We start from the raw sequence: 19,145 nt of genomic DNA on the forward strand, positions 1-19,145 counted from the left end.
GGAGAGATGCAGCCGCATCTGACAGGAGGATCGCGGTGTGTGTGTTCCCCTCCACTACACAAAACAGCTGATCGCTGCCACTCTGATCAATGAGAGCATTTTCGCCGCGGCACAACCCTCTTTTTTTCTCTCCTTTCATCAGCTCTAAATTCACTCTTCTGCACCGCGATTACAAACCACAGCGTGCTTTCCAGCAGTAGGCTATATTTTTCTTTTACTTTTTTCAGAGCACTTTCTATGCGCCAACGTCAGACGCACGCTCATCCGTCATGACGTCGGTAGATCCTTTAGTCCGCTGTCATAATAGCAGTGTGAAAGCGAACTTTACTGGACTATATGGAAACAATGTAACAAAAAAAAAAATTAAGTCCAGACCTTGGTCCGGACTATTAGGTGTGAAAGCGCCCTTAAGTCCTGCAGCAGAGAACAGACAGTTGAACCTTTTTTTTTTTTACTGCTCATCTGATGCAGATAGCAACATATTACAGTTTTGTGGTGGTGTCTCATTTCACAGAAGCTGGTGAAGGCGCATGAATAAGAAATGTCTGGAACACCAATGGCTTCTAGTCCAAATTTAAAAAAAGAGCAAGAGTAATGCAGATTTACTTTGTGCAGCTCAGATATTTGACTACGTAACTGCGTTGTCACACAACTTGTCTCCAAGTTGTGTTCTGCATTGTGGGGAATCACCGCACTACCTCTGCAACAAAGCAGGAGTGTTGCTTTTCAATTTGAAGGGAACCTGCAGTTTGGCAACAGGTGAAGATCGATTTGAAAAAGCAGGGAGAGAGACTTGGGGAAATGAAATACAGTAAAGGTTGTCTCGGTCGGGAGTCGAACCGGCGATCACTGTTGCTATGCCAACATGGGACATGCTCCAACCACTCAACCACCAAGCACCCCATGGGTTTGTCTTTAATTAGCAGCAGGTGTAATTTTCTTGGAGAGCAGAGACGGAAACATTCAGCTTCCTCTCTGCTGTGGACAGTTCTCAGGTAACACCCGGACGTCTCTCACTAAGACGCCGTCTCCTCCTCACTTTCACCAGATGTTGTTGTTGTGCCTGATTTCAGATGCCAAACTTTGAGAAGCCCAAACTTTTAAGTGGGTCTCTGGAGGATAAGGTTCCAGACAGGCACCAGAATTTGTCTGCTTTTAAAAAAATGGCCGCCCTGCACTTTAGAGTCCAATTCTAAAGCTATGAATCTCAAACAGACTTGAAGGGAAATCTCACTCTACACTACTCAGATGCCTTAAGCGGACGGACACACACACACACACACACACACACACACACATGTCAAGATCACAGGCCAAGGTGAAAACAGCTTCACTAAGTGATTTCACTCAAGCCTGTGGGTGTTCAGACTGTGTTACTGTCACACCTCAATAACACAGCCGCCCACAGATACATCGCTCCCAACGCTGTCATTACACTGGAATAACTTTGCTCCACTCACCTGTGACGGTCGAGGGGTCGGTTTTAAAACGCAAGGTGAAGAAGTGAATCTGTTTCACATCTGTACTGACTTTCTAGATTTTTATAAAACACCTGAGCAAAGGGAAATTTACAAAATAAAGACTTCAGAGTTCCTTCAGACAAAATAATAATAATAAAGCTCATCTCCTGTGCCTTCCTGGTTGAGAAACGTGGATTAAGGCTTTGAGCACCGTCCAACACCTGCTTGTGTTGTGCCCATGAATCACTCAAGACAGGTTTGTTTCTTAAAGAATAAATGAAAAAAACTTATAAAAAGTAATAACTAAAAATAAACTTCTGTTAACTTCAGTTAATGACTCTGCCAGTATCTGCCAACTCATCTTAAAGCCCTTACAAAGAACTTTCATTTTTGTGTTGATATTAGAATGAAGACTGCATTTGCCATGAGCTCTAGCGCGTATTGTCGTACATATGCGTAAAATAATATACTATAGAAAATAAGGCGCAAGAAGCAGTGTTGGGCAAATTACTTTGGAAAAGTATTTGAATTTTTTTTTTTTTAATTTCACAAGATAATTTCTTCTCCAACATTTTCCTGCTGTGCTGCTTAAGTAAAGCAGCCACAGGTGGACTGAACTCCTTCAGGTGACTCAAATAAAGTTTGAAAATCTATTAAATCTGACTAAATGGGATCAACAACACCCTGAGGATTTCTGCTCTGACATCTCGTCCATGCTGACCGTGAAGCCAAACCTGAAACACGGCACCTGAAAAGTTGCCTCAGGTTGCATCAGGTTCAAGTCAGATATGAGCTCTTAATCAGCTGCTGACAGCTGTTGGATGGAAAGTGAACTTTAATCCAACAGAACCAGATGTTGTTGATGTTGTACATAGAAAACACCTGTACAGTATGACAAATGACATACGTGCTCCTACGTCAAGATGTAGGAAGGTGTGCTGGTGACGTCCCTACCTTCATTTTCACAGCTTATCTTTGGAGTTTGTGTGTTCACCATGTGAGCCCAGCCGGCTGAGGAATATTGTAAAGTGATAAAAGCAGACCAGGAGGTCACCAGATCCAACTGCACCTGCTCCAGAGGCACTGGAGAAAATACTTGGAGCCGGGAGAACTGGCGCTGTCGTGAGCGATAATGGCAGGAACATGGAAAAGCTGTGACGGACAGCGGTCTGGCTGCATGTCCTCACCCTGCAGCTGCTGGCCGCTCACGATCCTTCCAGCAGTTGGATGTGATGGCAACAAGCCGAGACACTGTTGGACCCTTAAAACCTGCGCACACCTGCAGGCTGAGCAGATCCAGTTGGGGATGAAACTTGAAAAGCGACAGTGATTTGTTGCCATTCTGTGAAGCAGCTTATTGTACACGATGGATCGACCACAACCTCCCTGCACCCATCACTACAAACCAGTGGAAGCTGTGGAAAAACTCTGTGCTCATCGGAAGAATCGGCTGCAGACACACAGTGGCGTTAAAACAACAACATTAACGACGACAACGACACATTATATCAGAGGCTGCGAACAAACACTTCACTCAAATCAAATCTGATCCTATTTTTCGCTTTGCAACCTCACTGGGTCCACATGAGGAAACAACACGAGGGGTGAGCCAGTCGAGAGGCAGCCAGTCACCCACAGAGCAAATCTTAAGTAGCCTACTGGAAAAATAACTTTCTTTGAGTGGGTTGTTGTACAGGAAAAATGATTTGGAACTGTTATTTTACCAAACAACTATTTGTCATGGGGAGAAAAAAGGTTAGAAGAATCATTGGTATGTTCATTCTATGAAGAAGTTAGGGTCAGCCAAAAAAACCCACAGTACCACAACCAACTTAGTACAGCGACTGACGGCTCAATGACAGCAGCCGGAGTGTGTACGTCTTTAGAGTGTGAAGGTGATTTTCTGAAGTGGTTCAACTGTAAATCTACTTGATCAATTGCCTTATTGTATCTTGTGATACAACATAGGCCTACCCTCTCTGGATTGCACGCAGGTGCAACCATCTTTATCCCTGGCTGCATCTGTCCATATTTCATTTTGTACAAATGTGGCCACCTCCTCCTGTTAACATTTCCATGTTTCCCACATTCTGTGTCATAAACTATAAACTGTTTTCTTGTCTATACTGTAACAACATCTTTGTCTGCCCGTCCTGGGTGAGGGATCCCTCCTCTGTTGCTCACCCTGAGCTTTCTCCAATTTTTCCCTGTTAAAAGGGTTTTCCATGCTACTACAAATTCAGAACAGAATCAGACAACATGTGTTGCAAGTCACAACACAATGTTAATGATTCAGTTAGTGCAACATCACTTCTCCTGTCCTCTGACAGAAATCTCGACTGTCACCGCAGCTCATTTCATTTCGATGAATCAGACCGGCCTCGTTCCCTTTAAAGGTGTACAGAAAAGAAAACTGAATTTGAGCCCACTCTGGATCATAAAATTAATGTGATAACTCATCTATCAGACGATGTAGGCCAAACTTTGTGCAAAATTCTATTTTTGAGTAAATCCGGGATGAAAGTGTGTTTTTTTTTTTTTTCGCATTGGATAATGCAGGCGCATGGATTATACGTCAGCCTGTACACGATTCATCAGCCACTGATATTGGATCCGTAATCCGTCATTCAAACGTCTGAGACACGCACACACACACGGAGCTCGGTCTCGCCCCAAGCTTTGAATATCCCGCCCGCTCGATAACGACCAATCAAATTCGTTTTCCTTACTCGGGTAAACTCGTGTTGCAGCTCGTGACAACTCGGCGCGACAAACAGGACAAACAGCCATTTCTGTACACCTTTAAACACAGCACCAGGTCGGCTCATTGAGTCAGTGTCTCCTCTCTGCATCACTGAGCTGTTACTGATGCTGATGAGAGATGAATCTGAACTCCTTACCTGGCTCCCTCTCTCGCCGTGTGAACATTAACAGATGAACAGTCAATTGGGGGAGAAGCCAGGCAGAACAAAATCACTTAGGAAGTCATCCACTAAACTCAGCCCATAATCTCTACAGCAAGTCCGACAATTAGAAATCGTTACCTATTTGCCACTTGAACAGCTCGCTGCACAAACAGGGAGAGCGCCTCCAAATGGAGCAGTAATGAAGAGATAACTCAGTTATTTCAAACTGCACTCCATCGCATTGTCGTCAAGGATATCACTGTGAGGATTCACACCCTCCTCCTCCTCGTTGGGCTAATTGAACACCACGTTAAATGTTCACCTCGTGTCACCGAAGAAAATAACTGGGACCACTTCACAGTAGGACCACCCTAATGGTTTCATAAATAGTTCATACTTAAAATAAAAAGCTGTTAACACTTTATTACTCAAAAATAAATTAGTCATTTTACAGTTTTGGTACGATAAAGTCATTAATTCAAGGAATGCTTAAAGCAGAAGTAAGTGATATATTTGTGTTAATATAAGTCTTAAATAGTTATATCTTCCGACAGCAATCACTTACATAGAGTGTTTGGTCTGAAACACGGGTCTGTCAGTCACTCTGCTCTGCTCTGAGCCGAGGAGAAAACATTTATCGTATCCTACAGTTTTTATCCAATGAGGAGAGAGAACAGCATGCAAGGCTGTGTGTGCAGCCAAGGGACGCCGTGAATGTGGCGACGTAGGGACGAGGACTGTTATGGTGCGTTCAAGGAAACTCGTATTTTTCCGACCGTGAAGTCGTACCAGTTCGATCTGGTACGAGTTCACCGGTCGGAAGTTACGAGTGGCCGTTATAGTGACTTTCACCGGTAAAACTGGTCGGAAAAACACGAGTGGGTTGCCTGGAACGCTACAAAGTCGTAAGTTGTGACTTGAAGCTGTAATTTACGATTTCAAAAGCCTGCCTGGAACGTAGCATTAGCGAAAACGACCGGACCACTTACTTCTGCTTTAAGTAATTTAGATACATTCATTACTGGCGAGTTGAGTGAGTGTAAACAGTGACATACAAATGGGGCGGTGTTGGTAGAGCAGCCCCATATGTTGAGGCTACAGTCCTCACTGCAGGCGGCCCCGGTTCGAGTCCCGATTTGAGCGGCCCTTTCCTGCATGTTGTGCCCTACTTACGTAGCCTGACAAGCCAGACTATATCATTAACATGTCTGGTCTGGCAACGACCGGTAGACCTCGGCTCAATCCAGGGGGCGGGATGAAGGCTGTCTTTCAAACTGCCTCTGCACGCAATAGGGTAGCGCTACGACCAATCAGAGCAAAGAGCAGGATGACGTTAGCCTGACAAGCCAATTAAAATGAATGTCGTCATGGCGTTAAGCCCGCCCAACGACTCTCTAAACAGATAGAGCGCTGTGATTGGTCAACACAAACGGTGTTCGAGACTCAAAAAGCAAATATATTTGCTGCCGCTAGGGTGCATCTAGATTTCTAGGCTACTACTTACGCAGATCACATGATGATCTCAGTAATGGTGTTGCAGGTTGATTTAAGGTGTGGGCCTCAATTTACTGCTTCTGCCAGGAAAAAAAATATGTGAGAAAAGTTAGTCTGGAGCCCTGATAACAGTTTTAAGTGATTTATAAAGTATTAACAAGCTAATTAATAAACTAAGCAGTCAAAAACTCTATGATGAGAGTCTTACTGTAAAGAGCTGCAGGTCTGGCTGTGTTGTCTTGTTATTCAGGTAAAAACACAAACTAACTAACACAGCTGTAATTTGGCTGCATTATTTCTGCATATGGATGCTGAGAGTTGCACACTACTCAGGCTGCCCAAGTCTGGTCCGAGTCCAAACCTGAGGCAACAACTAAACACTGAGTTATTTATCCATTTATCTTGGACACAATGTTCTCCAGCTGCTGCACAGTGTCCTCTACATCTGCAACTTTATCTACACTCTCATTTTACCTTTAATACACACTCTGTCATCCTGACAGCCACATATAAGCCTTAAAGTGGCTGCTTATGTTTCCCACAATAGCTGTGCTTTAAAGTGTATTTTCCCTTTAATATCCTCCACTGTAATACTGTGTGTGTGTGTGTGTGTGTGTGTGTGTGTGTGTGTGTGTGTGTGTGTGTGTGTGTGTGTGTGTGTGTGTGTGTGTGTGTGTGTGTGTGTGTGTGTGTGTGTCTGCTGTACAACATCCACCTCTCTGACAAAGCAGAGAACCTTTTGTTCCATCTCTACAGTCCCCAATTACAGTAATCTCCCTCCTTGGCTAATCCTGCGGCGCAGAACTTTGAAGTAGAGCGCTTCATTGAACATCAAAGTTGTCTCCTCACTCCTCTGCTCACGCCAGTCACAAGAAACACTGTTGGACATAATGGGGAAGGAAAGAGGATGATGTGATGGCTGGAGAAGCCTACACAATAACAAATACATACAAATACATGTCCCAGGACTCTGTGTGTTCACAGACTATTAGCAGAGGAAATCCAACCAATACTGACAGCAGCTGCGGAAAGACACGGCGACCAATGTCAGTACCCACCAGGAACCGTGGAAGGACCAAGATGCAGATGTCAGAGAGGTTGATAATTGCCAGATAATTTCACGCTCTGTGGGATCTGAACACAATAAAATGTAATAATAGAAACACGTGTTTAAAGGAGCTCACATATTAGTGAAACTGTGCTGCATCTCCTTAGCCAACAACATCACGCTCACAGGCCTTCTTACAGCACGTAACCCTTGAATGCTGGAATTAAGCCTGATGCTTTTATTCAGTTTTCACTCAGGCTTATGGCACAGTTCACTCTCTAATATATGTGAGCAACATATGCTGTACTTGGATTTTCAAAGCTGAGTCCAAAGCCCCTTTTCCACTGATCAGAAAAAACAAGAAAAATGTGCTAAAAACAAGCTTTGTCAACAATGGAAAAAGGTGAACACATTGGTCCCACACCCTTTTTCCTATGATTACACCTGCCACCTGTCATTTACAATCCTGCCATGGCGTACCAAATGCTGCACCCAATGATGAAAGAGTGAGTGTACATAACATTAGTCTGTCTTATCTGACTGATTCACATTCAAAAACCCATTTCTAGTTGCTTCTTTCGGTGAAAAAACGTTTCATTGTACATTCAGGACAAAAGTGGCCAGGATGAAAAAAAAACTACAGTCTGACATTGATGAGATGACAGCTAGCTTTTTGTTCAGAATGACTGGTCTTGTAAAACCCCCCTTAAACAACCATGTCGACCAGTATCTTTGTGCCAACTGCCCACAAACAGGGTCCAGTTTAAATGCATGAAATCTTTAAAATAAGTAATGAGTGATTTGCATTGAGTTTTGAAGCAGCACTGTTTTGCACACTATTTCACATACACCTCCCTCTGAGGTCAACAGCTCACTGTACATGCAACACAGTCACACAGTTTTGTTCAAGCATTGTTTTCTGTAAGTAAGCAGGGACCCACCGCTGCAGTTTTCAATTTCTTCTCCATTCTGCTGGGAACAAATGTTTGTTTCTCTTGTGTTCACAACAGTGGAACACTACTAGATTCATGTTGGTTGTCACCACACCACATCGTAGCTCATTACCATAAAGTTGCCTGGACTTAACTAACTTAACTTTTTCTGAGGCCCACAAACGCTTGAGACACACAGACTTACATGGAAGGTGATTGATTACCAGTTGATGTTTTTGACAATTTAGTTAAGTCAACACAGATGAGAAGTCCTGGAAGTGTTAAGATTCACATGATTAGTACAGTTTTGCCACAAAGACACTGTAAAAGTAAAAGGCAAAACATGTTTATTTTCTTGAGAGCAGAGCAACAAAAAACTCTCCTTCTCTTATGTAAAATGTTTTGTGTCATGACCTCAACCAGAATCCCATTGGAGGCAGGTTGTGGAGGTCCGCGTGTTTGGGATCAAAGTGTGGTTTAGTTGTGGTTCAGCACAACCTAAGGGGAAATGAGCTATTACTTGCAGTTATGGTGAAAGCACAGCTACAGCTACATAATAACATCTATTTATCCTACTATTTATTCATATTTCTTATATTTAGTTGATTCTGTAGTGCCTTGCTTGAGGATATACTATGTATTTAGCTTTTGATGAATCTAGGCCAGCAGGTTCCTCCACTCACCCTCTTTGTACTTTGCGAGGCCAAACTCAAACTCATCTCAGCATGTTTCTTTAACCCTTCATTATCCACTCTCCCGACTATCGAACAATGTTAAGAAAGGCGCCGAAGATTGCTCACCCATGGGCAGCGAAATAAAAGTGCCAGAAGCTACTAACACCCAGAGAGACAGACAGAGCTCAGCAGGCAGCAACTGTAGGTTTCAACAACATCAAGTAAGTCACTGATGGATGTTCTGGATGATCTGAATAGATACTAAACTGCAAATTCTCACTCAAATGTTGGATTAATTGATGGGATGTTTGTGAAATCATCACATTTTTTTCAACGCTAAATTAAACCTCTGCGTCACTCTCTTCAGCTTTGTTTAACTTTGGTTCGTTGTCGTAAATATGAAATTATTTTCCATATTTTTGTCCCAACCTTCATCTCTAGTCATGATCCCTGTGTAGTGACTGAAAAAAATCCTAGCAGCTGAAATGAGCTTCCTCTACAGGGTGGCCTTAAAGATTGAGTGAGGAGCTCAGACAACCAAAGGGAGCTTCTTCATGGCTCCTTTGTTGTTCAAAATTTGCCTTCAATGGCAAGAAATATCATCGCTGTATGTTTTGTTCTTTTTTTGTAAATTTTATTGGATTATTTCTGTGTTTGTTGAATCGTTTTGTTGTGTTTCCATATGTATTTGTTTTGTATGTTAGGACCTCTTCTTAGCAGCTTATCCTACAGAATAGACCTGTATCAGTCAATAAAATACAATGCTTTTTTATAATCAATCGAAGGAAAGGACAGCTCACACTGACTGCTTGGGAAGACAAAATCCTCAGAAAATGAAATCCAAACAAAGGACTGATGTACAGAATTAGTGTGTGCTCAGTCCGCCGCAGCACTCGCACCTCCTCTACCACGTCACATGATGAGATGTAACCACCAGGACGAAGTGGAAGTGGAGTGTGAAATTACTCTTCACTTATAATTCATCCACCTCCATTGATCATCGTGTTGAGTTGGTTTTAAATCGGTAAATGTGAAAATCCTTTTCTGCTGCACAGACTGTATAGGAAAGCTATGTCAGAGCGGATTGATCATTCTACCTGAGGGTTAATTTAGCATAAACTTTACTGTGTAATCAATTGAATTGTTTGGAAAAAAATTGCCTCTCTTTCAACACCTGAGAATCAAATAAAAGTCTTTCATTCTTCAAACAGCCAAACATCTGTAATCCAGGAATATTCAGCAGCTCTGTTTTTGATGGGCTTTTGCTTTTGAAGGAGAATAAAAGATTTTGTGAGGATTTTTGATAAATAAATATATCCCCAAAGAAAACTTCCCTTTGTTCCTATATCAGGTTTTAAACTTGTTACCTAAAGCTCGATTGATGTTGTTTTACATTAGATGTCTCTGAGTTTGATCTGTTGATGGGAAATGTGCTCATTTCCCACTTCCTCAGTATCTCCACTGCAAAGTTTCTGCAAAGTATTTGTTAAAGCTTGTTTATGTGGCTCATGATGTCAAACCTTTCTGCTCTGTCCGTCAAACATTGTGTCACCGTGATTGATTTTAATGACCTTGATGGTCTCCTGACTTTTCCATGAGCTGGACATTTTTATATTTCAGCAGTTATTATAAACTGCGGTTCATACTGAACGATAATGACAGAATGATGATCCTCTGATGATATTTTTGAACTGTCATTTTCTGCTGTACTTTGTAGTTTGGCCTTAGTGTCTCGCACTCTCTCTGTGTTTCCGCAGATCCACCGGAGCTCCATCTCTCTGCACCAGCCGCCGCCTGCATCGCCCCCCCCTCCCTCCCCGTCCCCTGCTGTTAGACCGGCCTCCCCTTCCTTCCCATGGACCAGTCTGCCACCCAGCCCTCCCATCGAGCTGGCCAGCTCTCCCTGCCCCCCCCCCCCGCCCCCTCCCCTCACCAGAGACTGCCTTCATCAACTCCTGCTAACATTTCCATATTTCGCACATTCTGTGACAAACTGTAAACTGTTTTCTTGTCTGTAACAACATCTATTGCACGTCTGTCCGTCCTGGGTGAGGGATCCCTCCTCTGTTGCTCACCCTGAGGTTTCTCCGACTTTTCCCTGTTAAAAGGGTTTCCATGGAGTTTTTCCTCAGTCGATGTGAGGGTCTAAGGACAGAGGATGTTGTTACGATGCCATGTAAAGCCCTTTGAGACAAACTGTTTGTAAAAACGGGCTATACAAATAAAATTGCCTTGCCTTGCCTTGCCTTGCCTCTGACTCTCACTTTTGGACTATCATTAGTTGACATCTTAATCAAACACTTTGGTTTATGATCAAAAACCTGCAGAATTAATAGTCAATCAACCACTGCAACAGACAAACAAGGTCCAATGAAGTGTTAAACTATATCTCAGTGTAGTATTACATCTTCTCTCTCAGACTTCTTTCTGGGGTCAGTGACAGCCATCAGAAGAGAGGAGGCTCTGAGCCTCTTTTCTGATTGGCTGGCTGTTTTCTGAGTGATCAAAAAAACAGATCAGATTTTCAGGTAAAACCATAGACTGTAAAGAGAATGGACGTAGCACCCGTGACGTCACCCATTGGTTTGGGGGAGTCTGTTTTGTGCCTCTACTACGGGGATTTGAACTGCGCCATCTTGGATTTTAGGTGGAGTCTACTTGCCATATTTGGAGAGGTGCTGCGGTTAGCCGGCCGAGAACCTGCCCACTGAACTCGAAGCAACCAATTAACGGCCGGTAAACTGTCTGTGATCCTGTCACTCAACATAATTTATGCACAAATTTGAAGCCTAAACAATACTAAAACGGTTGTGGTACAAAAAAAATTCACCCCCCCCACAGTGTTCACGGAGGTAGAAACTATCGGTAGAGACCAAAAAAAAAAATGTACCAGGCTGTAAAAATGTTTTTTTAAGCTGTAAAGTCGGCAATTTTAACATGGGGCTCAATTGATAGTTTTCATGTAACGTCACGGCCCGTATGGAACGCCCCCCGGCGGTCAAAACAATCCACTTCCCCGCTGTCCGCGGCTTAGGACAAGGCAGAAAAACACACACTGCTCCCTGCTGCTTCAAAAATACCGGTGTTATGGCCCAACTGGTGTCTGATTTAACTGGTTACTGTACCGAACAACAGCTGTGCTGCACTTCCGTCCGCATATTTGTCACGAATTCACAAATCAAGCCGCAGTTCACATGTTAGTGCAGCCAATATGCGTCTGTGAGTGAACCTGTTCCGCCAATCTACGGACAGTCAGCGCCATACTACTCTCACTCTGCACAACACTGCACAGTATGACAAAGCCTGTCATGTTAAAGTTACGAACTAATGGAAAACACTCTGAAGATACGCCAAACAACATCGTCCTTGCCGCGCCGCGGTCGGTCCCGACCCCCGTTACCATGTCGCTGCTGCCGCGGGCGGTGCTGTTGCCGTGTCCGGTGGCGGCGGTCCCGCCGGGTTACCATTGCCGGCGCCGCCGCCGCCGGTCCCGCTGCTATCGGACCGCCGTCATCGTTGCCGTCGGTAGCGGTGCGTAGCAAAGCTCCGGGGGGAAGGGGGGGCAGCTGGTCACCGTGCAGCCCAACACAGGGCTGGTTTGTGGGTGGCAGGTGCCTCCCCACCCCATCAGGGAGGCGTCCGTGAACACCGACGTGTACGAGGTGACTCGTCCTAGTGGTGTCCCGGTCAACAAATGTCGTGGGGACCCCCAGTACTGCAGGTTGCCCCGCACTGTTGGAGGGACCGTCAGCAGCCGAAACTTCTGCCTCTTGAGGTCTAAGCGTAGGCTGGCGAACCATCTCTGCAGGCGACGCATGTGCAGCAGTCCTAGTGGAACCACCAGGTGAGCTGCTGCCATGTGCCCCAGTGCTTGCATGACGGTCAAGGCTGTGACACGTGGACCCTGTTGCAGCTTGAGAACCTCCTGCTGTAGGGCCGTCCGTCTGGACTCCGACAGAGTGGCTCTCAGGCTGACAGAGTCGAGCACAATCCCCAAGTATTCGGCCCGCTGGCTTGGTTGGGGGTTGCTCTTCTTCCAGTTGATGGCAAAACCCAACTTGGTCAGGTGAAGTATCAACTGAGCTGTGTGAAAAATGGCCCATTGTTTGGACCTGGCCATCACGATGAGGTCGTCCAGATAAAAGAAGACCCTCATCCCCTGGCTGCGCAGCGGCTGTAGCGCTGCGTCCACACATTTGCTGAACATACGAGGGGCCAGGGAATAGCCAAATGGCAGCCTGTTGTATTCGTAGGCTGTTCCCTGGAATGCAAAACGCAGGAACTTCCTGTGTTTTGGTGCCACCTCGACGTGAAAATAAGCGTCCTTCAAGTCGATGGTTGAGAACCAATCGCCTGGTTGGACGAGTTCCAGCAGCCTCCTTGTGGTTAGCATGCGGAACGTTTTGTGACCGATACGTGTGTTCAGGGCACGGAGGTCCAGGATGGGTCTTTAGCCCCCTGTCTTTTTGGGAACCAAAAAGTATGGAGAGTAAAAACCTCATTCCTTGTCGTGAAGAGGGACAATTGACACAGCCTGTTTTGATAGCAGGTCCTGAATTTCCCCCTCGAGGAACTCTATTTCTTGTTGAGAGGATAGATTCATCTCTTGTATGCCCCTGAACGCTGGGGGGAGCCCGCAGAACTGGAGAGAATATCCTAGTCTGAGGGTCCTGTCCAGCCAGTCTGTCAGTACACAGCTGCTCTGCCATGCTTCGTAAAAACACGTGAGAGGACGTGCAGACAGCTGTGGAGCGGCTTTTAGAAAGCTGTGGTACACAATTTCGGCCCTCTCCACCACCAAACCCGCCATAAACGGGAGTTTGGCCCATGGGGGGCCCTCTGTGAAAGGGCTGAGTCGTCCCTGAACGCACCAGGCCCGTTGTCCGAGCTCTCGGGGCCGTCTGTGAACGCATCTCTGTTGTCCGAGCCGGCGTGGTGTCACCTGAACGCACCACCGCCGCCTGGCACCACACCGTCATGGCGTCCCTGCTGCTGTTAGATCCGCCCGTGGAAATAACAGTCACAGGACCAGAGCGGTCAGACACGTTGGCCGCTCTACTGCTGTTTACCGGGGAGACAGTTCGTGTTAGGCGGGTTAAACGAGCGTGAGGCAGCCGTCTCATTGTCCGGAAACACAGCCCTGCCGTGCTGCTGTGAACGATGCTTGTCACCGCTGTAGCTGTTAGCTCGGCGGTGACAATCATCGCTCGTCAGCCGGTCAACACGCTGAGCCGGACCTACCGTGGAAGTGACATGGTGTCGGCTAGCAGCGCGCGGGGCTAACTGTGTGGTCGCTACAACCAGTGGGGAGCGATGTTTTCTCGTGCAGCCCCGCCGGTTGTAGCGCTCATATAGAGGGACAACAGTAGCTTTTACCCGGTTGACAACGGTGCTCCGCTCTACCGCGTCTCCCACAACGGGGACGGTAGAGGGTGTGTTGTGTGAGTGTGCTTGTGAAACCGTGACCGGGGGGCCTTGCCTGTCGGGCCCGCTGCGGGGATGTGACGGTGTAACACAAGCCACCGGCAGCCTGACCGACGGTGTAGCGGTGACTACACCGGTCGGGGCTGCGCGGCAAGCGGGGAGCATGGTGGAGGTGGGAGGGGGAATTTTTGCTCTGTTAGTGGAGTAACATGTTTTAATATAAACATTTCTCACATCCACAGAACAGTGAACACAAGCAGAACATACAGAACCATACAATGAGGGAGGGCGGCGAGGCAGCCTGCCGGCGCCGTCCCTCCCGTTAACTGTCACTTTGGTCGCTGTGTGCCCCAGGACAGCTTCGGCCTGGGCGTGCTGCGAGCCGCCGCGGGACGAGACGCGCTGGGGTCCCGTGCGGGGCGTTGCTGCGGCGGGCCCGCTGGGGCCGGCTGTGGGTCAGCTGGAGGATCCGCCGCGGAGAAGCCGCTGGCGGCGATCTCTCCGCCTCGCCGTAGCGTTGTGGCGGGGCAGCTTGACCTCTCCCTTCTGCTTGGCGGCGACAGCGAGCGGTAGATGACGGCTCAGCTGCGCCTTTTTCTCCTCCAGCCTCTTTAGCCGCTGCGTCACCGTAGTGAGGGAGCCAAAGAGACCGCCAGTAGAGACCGGTGCAGCCAGAAGATCCTCTCAGTCTCTTCTGGGGAGGGCGGTGAGACCTAGCCAGACGTGGCGAGAGCCGACGACCGACAGTGACATCACCCGTCCGGCAGCAGTAGCAACTCCCTGTATGAGGTTGTTCATCTGACCGATGGTCCCAGGGCCGCCCCTGCCTACACGCAGATCACGCACAGTGCGTAGGGCCCCGCGATCCAATAGGGGCCCCGTTTTGCACAAAGGATGCGCATATGCACAGCCGTCGTGCGCGCTACTAGATCAGCTGTCAGCGCGAGGCAGGAGAAGAGGGAGAAGAGACCCTTTTTTTTGTAATGTGACACCGCACGCGCCGTCACGCGTCGATCTGACCAATCACTGTATGCTGCAGGCACTTGTCAAGCAGCTGCAGGTGAAGACGTGATCATAGCTTCGAAAAGAACGAGTCAGGCGCGAGCAAGAGGGGAAAAAACCAAAACAAGAGGAAACTCGTGCTTCTCTCGAAGGTGGGCATTTGTTGAAGTTAGTGCTGGGCTGGGTTAATGTCCGTTAACGCTGCTAATGGTGTTAAAGCCAGCACTAGTAAAAATGTAAAACTTTGTGGCATAAGCAAGCACTAAACCTCCATGCTCAGCACAGCTGCTGCTGCAGGTAGGAGGAGAGATGCTGCTAGCCTCCATGTGGACTGTGGTCTGGAGATGAAAGTTATTTTCCAGCGGCCCTTACCATTTATTAAATGTCTTGTTAACACCTTTGTCTATATGCATTCACCTCTGTTGAAAGGCAGTGGTAAATTTATCAGTTGTTGGTCATATTTTCGGCTAAACTTTATAATCTATTTTATCTCCACACAAGGATCTGTTGGTGAATTTAATCTATGACAGGCAGCTTTGGAGGAGATATTAGAGATACATATTGATAGAAATGAGTGTATTTGATACTTTGGTTGACAGAAGGAACTGAATTTGAATGTAGCTACATTTTGAAATATCAGTCTCTTTGGTGCTGAATTAGTATGTTTTATTAGGATTGTAGTTGTAGCCTATATAATAATAATAATAATAATAATGATGATAATAATGACAATAATAGTAATAATAGATAGCGATAGCAATTGTTTTTTTTAAATTAATATTAGTATAAGTATATAACTGCTAAACTGCCAGTATTAGTGGTTGTAGTTTGCATTAGTAATCGATTATAGGAGGGCCCGACAAAATTTTTTCGCTTAGGGCCCCATTTTGGTCAGGGACGGCCCTGGATGGTCCGGCCGAGATACTCCATATAATAGTGTCAGGGGAAGGGGAGGCGTCGCGCGGGAGTGAAGCCGCCGCTGCTACGCCCAGCACACCTAGGTTGTTTGCTGCTGCTGCTAGTTGCGCGCCCAGCTGGAATATCTTGTCAAAATATTCCAGCGTGTCCTTATCCTGCGGCAGCGGTGGTAGTGGCTTTCTGTGCCCTGACCAGCCGGCTGAGTGCGGGATAATGAGCGCAGCCAGAGCGTCTTCGAGCGGGGGCACACTGGGGAACACACTGGGGAACACAGTCTCCGTCTCGCCCTGCACATGCAGGAAAGGCGGCACCCCCGTGACTGTCGCCTTGGTCCTCAGCGGCTCCTGCCAAGACGCCTTCACGCATAGCCAGATGTCGGGAAGCGGTGGGGAGACGAACACAGGTTGGGGTGGTTGAGCCGGGCCGTAGAACCCCTGGCGGAGGCGGCTCACCGGCTTTGGGGGCAGTGGGGGGGGGGCAAGGGAAGCCCGACACACTCCGCTGCAGTCGTCATGACTTCCGGGAAGTCGAGCTTGATAGAAGCGGCGCCAAACACCGTCGAGCCGGCGGAGAGGGAGAGTTCATCCTCCTCGTCTCGTAGCGGCGGGGAGTCTGCAGCAGAAGCTGAGGCGGGTCTAGGCGGCGAAGCTTCATCAGGTGCCGTGGTAGTGGCTTTCTGTGCCCTGACCAGCCGGCTGAGTGCGGGATAATGAGCGCAGCCAGAGCGTCTTCGAGCGGGGGCACACTGGGGAACACACTGGGGAACACAGTCTCCGTCTCGCCCTGCACATGCAGGAAAGGCGGCACCCCCGTGACTGTCGCCTTGGTCCTCAGCGGCTCCTGCCAAGACGCCTTCACGCATAGCCAGATGTCGGGAAGCGGTGGGGAGACGAACACAGGTTGGGGTGGTTGAGCCGGGCCGTAGAACCCCTGGCGGAGGCGGCTCACCGGCTTTGGGGGCAGTGGGGGGGGGGCAAGGGAAGCCCGACACACTCCGCTGCAGTCGTCATGACTTCCGGGAAGTCGAGCTTGATAGAAGCGGCGCCAAACACCGTCGAGCCGGCGGAGAGGGAGAGTTCATCCTCCTCGTCTCGTAGCGGCGGGGAGTCTGCAGCAGAAGCTGAGGCGGGTCTAGGCGGCGAAGCTTCATCAGGTGCCGTGGTGGTGGTGTACGCTGGAGCGGCGTCCTCCTCCTCCATGGCGTCGTCCTCCGACTCCCGCTCTTCCTCCTCACTGCCATCAGGAGACAGGGTGAGAAGAGCTTCACCGCCGGTGAAGTAGTCCGCTCGCTGCTGGCGTTGAACCCGGGGGATGTCTCGGCAGCACGGACATGCCGGGCGCTGCTCCAGCCCGGCGGTGGCATGCTTCCTCCCGAGACACTCGAAGCAGAGATGATGTGGGTCTGCCGGGGCGATGATGCCGTTAGGGCAGGCCGGGCAGAAGCGTTGTTCCTGAAGCGGCGACTCCATCCTTGGAGCTAGTGTGACAGTGGGCACTCGCCGACGCTGAAGTAAAAGGAATGAGGGCAGCTGGCGGTGCATCTGCTTATATAGCCCGCTAAGGGCGGGAAAGGTAGGCACGCCATACTGGCCGGCTACGTACATGCAAATTTCAGTGGGCCATCGCGCGTACGCGATTGGAGGAGAGATATACCCATAGAGTCCAGTAGAGGGCGAAGCCTGTGTGAGATATAACTTCAAAGTTGTTTTTATATCTTTCATTCTCGGCTGCTGGCAGATGGTTTAAGTCATTACTCGGTTGTTTGTCCATAGAAAGTCCGTTGCGCCGCCATTTTGGAATGTTGCTTTTGACCGCCAGGTCCCTGGGAAGTCACGTGACTGAAAGCTATCAATTGGAGTTGCTCCCTTCTGGAGCCAGCCCCCAGAGTCCGCCGGGGTACTGCAGCTTTTTGAACGCGGAAGTGGTCTTCACTTGTAGAACCCACAACTCCCCCCTTGGGTAAAACACTGAAACACAGAAATCAAATCCTGCAAATGATGGATGCTTTTCTTTCTGAGTTCTCCGAGTTCTCTGAGTAGCAAAACCGGTTTTCTCAAAACTGGGACACTGGTGTAACCGGGTTTCTGAAATCGGGATATCAGGTTTACATGCACAAAAACACAAAAACGGGACACTCAAAAACCCAATCATAAACTGGGATAGCTATTCAAGTCCATGTAAACACATTGAGAAAATATTCTATACTTTTCTATTCTATTCTATTCTATTCTATTCTATTCCATCTGCTGACCACAGGATAGACCCTGTGGATACAGGTTACTTTTACTCTGAAAAGACAATTTATTTTATTACTGCTGGGGATCAAAAACAGACCTAAGACAACATTTATTAATCATACAGTTTGGTTTCCACACAATGAGGATTTGAGCCTTGCAGAGTTGCTCCTCTGACAGCAAACGCTCTCTGCTCCAGCTCCATTACAGTGCTCAGCTTCAACGAGAATTAATCAGTAAAAAAAAAAAAAAAAAGACGAAAAGGTCACTGAGAGCAAGTAAGATGATTTTACTGGAATAATGCCCTTTCTTTCTCAGAGGCCATGTGCACAAGTACAGAAAAAGCCTGAGGACTCAACATTCATAGTTCAAGTTATTCATGGCCACATATTGAATGTAACAGCGAGTCAAAACTCTTCATAAATAGCTTGACTGAGGCAACAAATGAAAGTTTGTAGCTTCAAACAACAAGTGAAGGAACATTCAGCTCTGCTGCCTTTGAACTGTCAGATTTCTCCTCAGTGGTTATTTGCCTCCCTGCTGTATCTCGTTTTAATCACCTGATGCATTAACTCAGCGCCCGCAGGATCTACCACAGACGCCCACACTCCAGGTTTTTGATCAATTAATCAAATGGCGCACTTTGTGTCATCAGAGCTTTTAGCATGATTAATTAGACTCTGGGACGACCACAGAGGATTTGTGAACATCACTGATTTCTCATGAAAATGTCAGTATTATTCTCAAAAATGGAAATGCGACTTTTTACAGGAAATGTTGCCTTTTATCCTGAAAAGCTTTTGTCTAAAAATGCATAGGTGATTCATCCACAGAAGAAACATTTTCAAAGATAAGAGGAAAGAAATTAACAAGCAAAAAAAAACATCAGCCATCACCATCCATTATTCGAGACTAGCTGAAGTTTTTTTCCTCCGACATTTCCATTAAACTACAAAAAAGGTTAAAATTACTAAAACATTAGGCTGTAGTTCCTCCACTGACCACTAGAGTGTATCTCCAACAGTGAGTCAGTGTCCATCAAAAAAACTTCCA

This window comes from Trachurus japonicus, chromosome 3, assembly GCF_045865225.1.
Source record: "Trachurus japonicus isolate A0001 chromosome 3, Traja_1.0".
In the NCBI taxonomy this organism is placed as follows: Eukaryota; Metazoa; Chordata; class Actinopteri; order Carangiformes; family Carangidae; genus Trachurus; species Trachurus japonicus.